The sequence below is a fragment of the Diabrotica virgifera genome, chromosome 8 (genome assembly GCF_917563875.1).
Source record: "Diabrotica virgifera virgifera chromosome 8, PGI_DIABVI_V3a".
Classification (NCBI taxonomy): domain Eukaryota; kingdom Metazoa; phylum Arthropoda; class Insecta; order Coleoptera; family Chrysomelidae; genus Diabrotica; species Diabrotica virgifera.
The window spans coordinates 197,718,488-197,729,751 of NC_065450.1; positions in this window are offsets into that span (position 1 = coordinate 197,718,488).

Consider the following 11,264-nt stretch of genomic DNA (forward strand, 5'->3'; position numbering starts at 1 on the left):
GCAATTACATCCTTCTAATTGAAAATTTTTTTTTGAAAAATTATGGATAACTAACATTATTTTCAGTTATTTCAATTCTGATAATTCTTTTATTTTTATTTTTATGAAAAAAAAAGTGATTCCTAATAAAAAGTTATGCATGGTCTGAAACCTAAAATACAACCATCTTATGTCAAATTTTATCAATTTTATACAAGGTATGTCAAAAAATATGAATTTGGCTCAAGAGTAAAATACCTTTATTTTACACAATATCGAAAATTGTTATCATGAAAAGTTATTAAGAATTAAAGACCATGTTTCAGTATGTAATTACATCCTTCTAATTGAAATATTTTGAACTACATATAAAGGTATTTTACTTTTGATCTAAATTTATCTTTTTTGACATACCTCTTATAAAATTGACATAAGATGGTTGTATTTTAGGTTTTAGAGTATTTTAGACCATGCAGAACTGTGTATTAAGAATCACTTTTTTCGTAAAATTAATAATAAAAGAGTTATTAGAATTAAAATTTCTGAAAATAATGTAAGTTATCCATAACTTAAAAAAAAAATTTTCAATTAGAAGGATGTAATTTTCAATATTGTGGAAAATAAAGCTACTTTACTCTTGAGTGAAATTCAAACTTTTTGACATACATCATATAATATTCATAAAATTTGATATCTGATGGGTGAATCTTAGGTTTTGGACCATGCAGAGCTTTTTATGAAGAATAACTTTTTTTCGTAAAATTAATAATAAAAAATTTTTCCATATGCATACAACATACAGGGACATACTGTATAACAATTGATGGGCATTCAAAAATTAATATTGACGTTTATTAATATTTTTAAGTTGTCTGTTCCTGAAATAATGAATTTATTCTATACTTTGCATCATACTGTATAACACTGGAGTGATTCACAGACTGGCAAAGTACATCTTTGTCGCAATACCTAAAAATTTTCAGAATATCGATTAATTAGCCTAACGACGAGCCACCTTCTTAAGATTTTGCTAAAAATACTTCCCAACAGAAGGTGATAGAACAATTTGGTTTTAGAAATTGTATGGGAACTAGATAGGCACTTTGTGCGCTAAATATCCTATTACAGAAATGCCGCGATCAAAGAAAAGGTGTACATATTTGCATGCTTCGTGGACTTCGAAATGGCATTCGATAAAATACAGCATGTAAAATTAATGCAGATGCTAAAAAATATAGGAATATATAATTAATATATTCCTGTCTTTAAAAAACTGTACCTACTGGTATCAAACTGCTATCGTAAAAATTGGAGATAACTACATCGACTAAATACTAAATCTTCATACAACGATGAAGCAGACAAGGTTGCATTTTGTCCCCAACATTGTTCAATGTTTACTCGCACCAGTTATTTAAAAGGCACTTGAGAGACAGCTATATGGTAATTAGATACGCGGACGATACACTAATCCTATCAGAAAATATTGAAGGTCTCAAATTATGCTTGATCGTATTCATGAAATTGGAAAGTAAATGAGCATTAAAATAAACACAAATAAAACCAATTTTTTAGTTTTAAATCATTCCCCACATCCAGATGCAGAGCTTCACTTAAATGGACTGTAAAAGGAAGTTGAAAATGTTCACAAAATTACAATTTCTTTGTACCTACATATTTGGGAACTCTAACTACGGACCTTTTTAGATTTAGACATAGAAATAGAACGTAGAATATAGTGACTAAAACTACTTTTATCAAAAATAAAAGACATTTCTTTGCAATCATCTCAATGTAGAACTGAAACAAAGAATGGTTAAGTTCTATATTTGATCTGTACATGTGGGGATGTTGAAGAAGATACCTTGGACAGCAAGAAAAACTAATGAGAAAGTATTAAGGAAAGTCAACAAAGATTTTTTTACCAAAAAAAATTGCTAGAGACTGTTAAACACAGAAAAATGTCTTATCTTAACTGATATTTAAAGACAAAATAGAAGGCCGTAGAAGTATAGAAAGAAAACAAGTTTCTTGGATAAAAAACATTCGTAAATGGACTCAGATATCAAGATTAAAACGGATAAAAAGACCAACTGGACTGGACCCAAAGAAAAAAAATTCGTTATAGAGAGAACAAAATTATTGCTACTCCGTGTGAATGCTTGTGTAAACATGTGGCTGGGAATTTTGGGAATTTTGTAAATTAGAAAATTATCTCAGTAATAGAGTCCATAGAGTGGTTAATTGCATCTTGGTACGTAGAAATTATAAAAATTAAAGCTTGAAATGGTTAATGTTAGTCTAAGTGGAGGAGTTGCTGCCACCAAATGCTGTAGTATAAGAAAAAAAATTTAAACATGGTAAGAATAAGTAATTATTGCTTTCAGCCATAATTAATAATATAAATAAATAAAATCGGCACCTTTCTGGCTTCTGTCTTTCTTTTCTTTGTTTGACGTCGTTTTATTTCTTGTATTCCACTTAATCACTCGTAGTATTCTTGTATTTCTCATTTTTTATACCTCTTCTGCTTCTTTTTGTGTGTAGATATGACTTTGTCTGTTTTTTTTTCAATGTGCCTCCATTAATTTGTCATTCCATCGTTTTCTTGGTCTTACAACTGATCGTCTTCGTATTGGGAAACCGTCTTTCGCCGACCTTACTACTCAATTTTTGTCATTCAGCTTATGTGGTCATTTCATTCAACTTTTCTGTTTCTTGTTTAGTTATTAATGTCCTCCATCTTACATCTTCGTCGTATATCTGTACTTCTCGCTCTGTCCCATAGTGTCTTACCGTCGTAGGCCTGGATCCCGCGTATCAAAAAATGTTGATTAATAGCAAGCTGAAAATTTGTTAATAGCTAGCTGAAAATTTGTTAATAGCTTAACGGTGTCTTTGTTTAGTCGGACAAACTTTGATATATGGGCACACTGGAACAGGGGAAGTATTAATTGTGGAACAGGTTAAAAATTTGGAACGTCAGACTACGAAAAGGTCCCATGTATTTTGTCGGAGAGAACTTCCAACTGATTTGTTACCCTTTCATTAAACTCTCATTCAACAATCAGACTGGTATTTATCACCAACTGGGTATTTTAATAAGTCTGACACGTAGAACATGTCAAGTGACAGGAATTATGTTGGTGATAAATAGCAGTCTGATTTTTGCATGAGAGTTTAATGAAAGGATAACAAACCAATTGGAAGATGTGTTCGACAAAATGCATGAGTTGTTTTCGCAGTGTGACTTTCCAAAATTTTAACCTATTCCACAATTAAAACTTCCCCTGTTCCAGTTTTCCCGTACATCAAAGTTTGTCCGACTAGACAATCAACTTTTTTTTGGTACGCGGGACCCAGGCCTATCGATTTTTCGAAGGGTTTTCATCTCTGCTGTTTCTAGTATTCTTTTTGTCTTTTCTGTGTCAGGTCGTGTTTCTGCCGCATACCTTTATCATTATTCGTCTAATGACTGTTTTGTAAATTATGCCTTTCATCTCTTTTCCGATATTTTTATTTCTCCATATTGTTTCATTCAGGCAACTTGCGGCTATGTTTGCTCTATTCAATTGATCTTCCACTTCTGTTTCAAGCTTTCCGTAGCTAGATAGTGCGATGCCTAAATATTTAAACTCCATCACTTGTTCTAATATCTGACCCTCCAGCTCTAATTTACACCTTATTAGATTTGCTCTTATAACTAAGCGTTTAGTTTTTTTTTGGGGAAATTAAGATGTTAAATTTTCTGGCGGTTATATTAAATTGGTGCTGCATACACTATAAATTATTTTCACTATGAGAGATTTATATTGTCTGCATTAGTCTGCGTAGCAGTTTATTTTAAGTTGCTTTTCTCCAATTTAGTAATAGTCCATTAAAATGTTACATTTAGTTTGCATTTCTTAGAGGAGTAAATTTTATTTTTTTTAATGTGTAGGGGGGTTCAGTAGAAGCTAAAGTTCAAGTTTTTGGGGTCGCCACCCTTGTCCCCCGGCCGCCATATTAGAAAAAGGCGTTCAAAGGGCTTTCGCGCTTTATCTTCTAAACTAGCAATCCTATAGAAAATTTGATTACACATAAAATGTAGCAAATTAAATTTTATACAATTTTATATCTATTACGTTTTATCGTCAAGTGACCAACAAAAAAGTTATAAATAAAAATATGAGAAAATTTTGTAAGAAGTTTCTTTTTGGAGGTTATAACTTTTTTTCCGTTTATTTCACAATAAAATAACATCATAGCGATTTTGTAGAGGATTTTTCAGTGAACAATTTTCGCTATAACGTTGTTTAATTTTATTTATTATCTAGGTTTTACAGCGCTCCAATCTTGAGCAGATTCTCGAATTCTCATAGGAATACACTAAAAAAAAATACTTTTCTACCTATATATCTGTACCGTGGAGGTAAACAGTCGTATATCCACAATGTATACATTTGCAAGAAAGCGCAAAACATACAGACTAGTCAATAAACTATAAAAAAAAAATATTTCCATTACGTCGAATTCAACATTATTGGTATATTATAATATGTAAATGCAAATCTATTACTGGGTATTAGTATTGTTAAGAAATTATTTACCTGATGTATAATAATGGGAGTTACGACTTTTTACCTCTATGTCTTACAACAGGTAATATGCAAAATAAAAATCGTAAGTGATTACAAAAATAGTATATTCCGTATTTAAAAATGCAAAAACCAAATCACAATGTTTGGAACAAAAAAGAACTCTTGTTTTTCATTATCCCGTTTTAACATCCTCAAAATACCATTTAATATAAAAATGGAGCTACGATTGTTTACCACTACCGCATACGAAAGCATACTATCTAATATACGCACGTATTTATGGAGTTGCTATGGATATACTACTGTTATGTTTACCTCAACTGACTAATGGAGTTGCTATTGTTTCTAAACGCCTTATCTAGGCAACTAATAACGCTGGATGTACGATTTTTTGCCACAATATGCTATGAAAATCTGACAACAAGAGTATTAACTCCATTTCGGCAAAAAGTGGAGTTACGACTGTTTACCTCAACGCTACAGATATTAGTCGAGCGGCAGCAATCGTTATGCCGAACACGAAAGTCAAATTTATGGTGAATGACCAATTTTGGTCTATTTTTATGTTATCGAGGTCGCTGAATCCGAATGTGAAGTTTATTTTTATCTAGATTTGGTGGAACATGTTCAAAAATCAAATTTTATACAAAAATGCCAAAAATCAATTTTGATGATTTTTCAAATTTACCTCGCTGTATCTTTGGTCGCTGTAAATATTTCCTTTTGAAAATTTTACTGTGTAATCCTTGAAGAATGTAGATAACAATGGAATTTATCCTAAATATTTAAACACATTAAAAAAGGAGTTGTTAGTTTTTAAACATTTTGTCATCATATTTCGTTAGTTTCATGTTTACTTAAAAAAGTTGAGTGACAAACTTAGTTTCTAGTTTATAATTTTAACGAACACAACAATAAAATATAATTCATGAAGAAGTTTTTTGGAAAATTTTAAGTCAAAATATACAATAGGAAAAAAGTTATGTTACTTCATAAACAAGCGGCACTTCTTAAGAATTTTGCAATATGCGGTTGCGTCATTATTCTTCTTAACCGGCGAATTTGTCGTCAAACAACTTCTTGGGCCGTTTCTACATATGCTTAGGGTTATAAGTTTTATAGTGGGGAGAAAGGTCAAAAACAGATTAATAATAGCATAGGAATGTTAAAATCATAATAAATTGTATGAATAAAAAATATATATAGATAGAAAGGTAAGCCTAACTTTTGTTTTTACGAGTATTATATCCCTATGAGCATTCGAGAATCTGGTCAAGTTTGGAGCGCTGTAAAACCTATATAAATAAATAGAATTTAACAAATTTATAGCGTAAATTGTTCGCTGAAAAACCCTCTACAAAATTGCTAAAATGTAATTTTACATTAAAATGAACTGAAAAGAAGTTATAACCTCCAAAAGGAAACTTGTTAAAAATTTTTTACATATTTTTGTTTATATCTTTTTTGTTGATCACTTGACGATAAAAAGTAATAGAAATAAAATTGTAGAAAATTTAATTTGCTACATTTTATTTTTAACTAGATTTTCCGTAGGTTTGGTAGTTTACGAGATATAGCGCGAAACCCCTTTGCACATCATTTCCAAGATGGCGGCCGGGGGACAAGGGTGGTGACCCCAAAAACTTGAACTTAAGCTTCTACTGATCCCCCCTACACATTAAAGAAATAAAATTGACTCCTCTAACAAATGCAAGGTACGGCATAAAAAATATAACATTTTAATGGAGTATAACCCTTTGTGCAAAGTTCAGATTGCCATGATGGTCGCCAACATCCGAAACAGATAGGCACTACAAGAAGAAGAAGAAGGTATCCTTTTTTAGTTCTTACTTTTTTTATTATTTCATCCATGATTAGGTTGAACAATAGAGGCCTCAGAGAATCCCCCTGTTTTATTCCATTTCCAGATTCAACTGGGTCAATTAGTTCGTCTTCTACTTTTACTTTTATTGTGCTGTTCTACTAAATATTTTCGATCGTTTTAATTATTCCTAGAGGTACCTCTCTTGAGTATATAAATGGAAAACATCCTTTAATTTGACCTTTTTAAAGTCCACGAAACATAAATATGCCGGTTTGTTGTATTTTAATTATCTCTTTTAAACTTGCCTCATTATATGTCAATATAGCATCAATTCATGATCTTCCCGACCTAAAACCTTGTTGTTCTTCTGCTAATGTTATAATTTCATTCAGTTTGTTATCACTTTGGTTGTTAATTTTAATGTTGTGTTTAATAAATTAATTAATTTCTTTGTAATTTTCCGGGTCCGATTTGTCTCCCTTTTTAAAGAGATGCTTGATCTCTATTCTTGTTGTATTCTGTTTTGTTTTATTATTTTTTGGATTACATAGTTTTAATAATTGTATGGTCAGATATTGTTCTCCGTACTTTAGGAGGTCATTCGATATTCTGTCCTCTCGATGTTAATTTCTTCGTTTGTCGTTACTTCAAGTGTTGGTGGTTCATTACCTGTCTTCTTCTTAGGGTGCCTGTCCGTTCCGAACGTTGGCGATCATCCTGGCTGTGATGATTTTGTTGGTTGCTATACGGAATAGTTGTGTTGAGGTCTTTCTATACCATGCTCTCAGATTAGCAAGCCAGGATATTCTTCTTCGTCCTGCTTTTCCCTTAAATTTTACCTTGCAAAATACATTGGAGTAGCTCGTATCTGCCTTGATTTCTCGTTATATGTCCCAAGTACTGCACCCTACGGCCCTTCACGATGTTCACCAAATCTGCGGTTCATTACCTTTACCTTTAGCAAATAGAGATCGAAAGTAGTCTGCCCATTTTTTATACCATATAAGGTGATTGTCCTCTGTATCACCATGGTAAAAACTTCACGATCTTCTGCTGTATGAAAAAGTTGTCGTGCGTTTCGTATTTCGGTCCAATCACGAATGTTTCTTAGCTAAGAAGCTTGCATTCTGTGTAAACCTCTTCAACCTTAAATTTTTCTATCGAGAATCAACGGCAATATTTCATATCGTCTTTTTCTTAAGATGCCATCTTCTTTAGAAAGTTGGCAAATCTTCATGGGTATTTGTATTCTGTTTCTCTCTCTTCAATCCTGACCCCCCGGAGGGAGTGTAGTGGTCGACGTGATGTCGTGTATTGTCCGTCTCCAAAGATCTCTGTCTCTGGTCATTTCTTTTAACTCATGCATAGGTCTTTTGCATATTCCGGTAATCTGATCGATCCATCTTGTTGGGGATCTTCCTCGTGATCTTCGGCCTTCCACCTTTCCTTGTATAATGAGTCTTTCCATGTTTTCTGTGTTTGCTCTCATAACATGTCCAAAGTATTTTAATTGTTGGAGATGGACTTTACTGGAGAGTAGTTGGTTAACTTTTAACTATCTTAAAATTGAATTATTTGTTCTATGGTCGGTCCAAGGAATTCGTAGCATTCGTCTCCAACAGAACATTTCAGTGGCGTCTATCGTTCTTTTTCCGAATTTCTCAGGGTCCAAGATTCACATCCGTAGGTCAGTATTGGGAATATTAAGCAGTTGATCAACCTCATCTTTAACGCTCTTAAAATTTGACAGTCCTTCCATATTGTGGTCATTTTTACTGTGGCGACTTTTGCTAGAACACATCTACGTTTTATTTCTTCCTGTAGTGACCCTGTGTTTGTGATTAATGATCCCAGATATAAGTATGAGCTCACAACCTCAAACCGATCAATTGTGGTTATGTGTGGATGATTGTTATGTAGTCTATCCACTATCATGGTCTTTGTCTTTAATATGTTTAATTGCAGACCAAATATTTGACTTTCGTTTTCAACCAGTCGTATAAGACCAATCAGCTCTGCTTGACTATTTGCAAGAAGGGATGTGTCATCTGCGAAACGTAGGTTGTTTATTTTATGACCATTTATTGAGATTCCTTTTTCCCATCCTTCAAGTGCTCTTCTCATAATATGCTCTCCATATACAGGGTGAGTCACCACTAACGGGACGGAAGATTACAGCTAAACGGTAAAAGGTTTAAAAAAAATTCAAATTGAATAGTTTTGTAAGTTGATAAAGGCTACATTTTAAAATTATTTTGAAATATACAGGGTGTCCCAATAAATGGCGGCGTATCAAAGTTATATTTTTTCTTATAGAACACCCTGTATTTTATTGCATTTTTTAATTGTCCCCAAAAAATAAGGTATAGTTTCATAAGGCTTCCCTATACCTATGTACAGAGTGTTCTGAGTTATGTTGACTTTTCTTAAAATGTAAAGTTTTAAAAGAAGGCTTATTATCAAGTTATTTAAGAAATTATAAAAACATTACTTTTACATCTAAATAGTTGGATATTGGTTGAATGTATTCCATGGCTAATTATTATACATTTGTCTACAGGGTGTTCAAAATTTACAGTTTTATTATTGGAGTATTCAATGTGTCATATGATGCTTATTTTAAATAGAACACCATGTATATTAATAAATAATTATACTAACCAAATTTATCTCTTTCGAATGGTATATGAATGTCCTATACCTAGGTGTCATAGTTTTTGAGTAATTTACAATTATTTAAATTCTTAATCTGTAAATCGATTTTAAAACAAACGCTTAATGTCATTGTATGACATTGTCAGTTTATGACAGTACGGTCTGGTAATTATCAAAACTATAAACATACGTGTATGATATTCAAATTTTTTTACTTAAAAATGGCTTTGGAAGAGCCAATTACATTCAAATTTAATTGTTACTAAAAATGAATAATCACACTATCTATGAAAGAGTAGACATGCTATTTTGCATTGGGGAATATATTTAAATTTTCTCTTAGCTTCTAAAGTTTACGCTTAAAAGTATCCTGATAGAGGACACCCAAAAAAGGACGTTTTTGAGAAATTTCTCGATAGATTCCGTGCTGCTGGTAATGTTGAATAGGTAGGAAAAGTTAAATAAAAATAAACCATTTATTTTTGATGACGTCAACAAACTCGATGTCCTGCTTTCTGTTACGGAAAACCCAAATACTAGTACAGTAAAACCTCGATATAACGGACTAATTGGGGGGACGGGGTGTTCGTTAAAGCCGAAAGTCCGTTATATAAAAATAGGTTTAAAATAAATCAGACTTTTTAGAAATTTGTCCTCATTATGCTATAATAAAAAGTTTATTGAAGTTCTTTGTAAAATATAGCGTTTGGGATCCACGGCGACCCCGTTGTTATGCAATGTATCTTGGTATGGGCAGAAATATTAACAGGACGATTTTAATTTTTTTACATTTGACCGGATTTTTTGTCCGTTATATCCGAAGTCCGTTAAATAGAGGTCCGTTATATCGAGGTTTTACTGTACCTACGTGAAAAATGTCAAGTCAATTGGAGATCAGTCTAACAAGTGTATGTAGAATACATATGAAAAACCACTATCATCCGTGTAAAACTCAACTACACCAGCATTAGACAGAATAGGAACGTTTAACTTTTCGTTTATAGACTTTAGAATTTGGAGAAGATCCTGATTTTTTTTTAAGAATGTATTCTGTACAGACGAATCTACCTACTTTTAGTAATAATCGTCTAGTTAATAGACCTAGCTTTCATTTTATTATGATACAGTAAACAAACATTTTACTGTTGATCGCCAACACCGATGAAGTGTTACTGTTTGAGGCAGTATTCTGAGCCAGTACGTTATCGACCCATATTTTTTTGACGAAAATCTGAATGGAGCAACTTTTTTAAATTTCTTAAAACAAGTTTTTTGAATCCTTCTTATAACCTTCCACTTAGCGTGCGAACAAACATGTGGCTCCAATTGGACGGAGCTCCTGATTATTTTTGACGTAATGTTAAGAACAACCTCAACATAAAATTTAGAAATAAATAGATAGATAGATTAGGTCCATATATTTGGCCACCTGAATTGACCAAGATGAATTTTTTTACAATCATTACATTTTTTAGTACAATCTTTGATTAATATACATGGTGTTCTAATAAAATACCCATCATATTATGCTACATTAAATAATCTAATAATGAAACTGCAAATTTTGAACACCCTGTAAATAAATGTGTAATAATCAACCATGGAATGCATTAATTATAAGATAATTACCAGACCGTATTGTCATAAAATGACAATGGCATACAATGACATTAATTAACTTCATCTTTTGTTTTAAAATCGATTTACAGAGTAAGAATTTAAATAATTGTAAATTACGCAAAAACTATGAGACCTAGGTATAGGACATCCATACACCATTAGAAAGAGGTAAATTTGTTAAGTATAATTATTTATTAATATACATGGTTTTCTATTTAAAATACGCATCATATGACACAATGAATACCCCACTAATAAAACTATAAATTTTGAACACCCTGTAGACAAATGTGTAATAATTAATCATGGAATACATTCAACCAATATCCAACTATTTAGATGTAAAACTAATGTTTTTATAATTTCTTAAATAACTTGAGAATAAGCCTTCTTTTAAAACTTTACATTTTAAGAAAAGTCAACATAACTCAGAACACTCTGTACATAGGTATAGGAAAGCCTTATGAAACTATACCTTATTTTTTGCGGAAAATTAAAAAATGCAATAAAATATAGGGTGTTCCATAAGAAAAAATATAACTTTGATACGCCGCCATTTATTGGGACACCCTGTGTATTTCAAAATAATTTTAAAATGTAGCTTT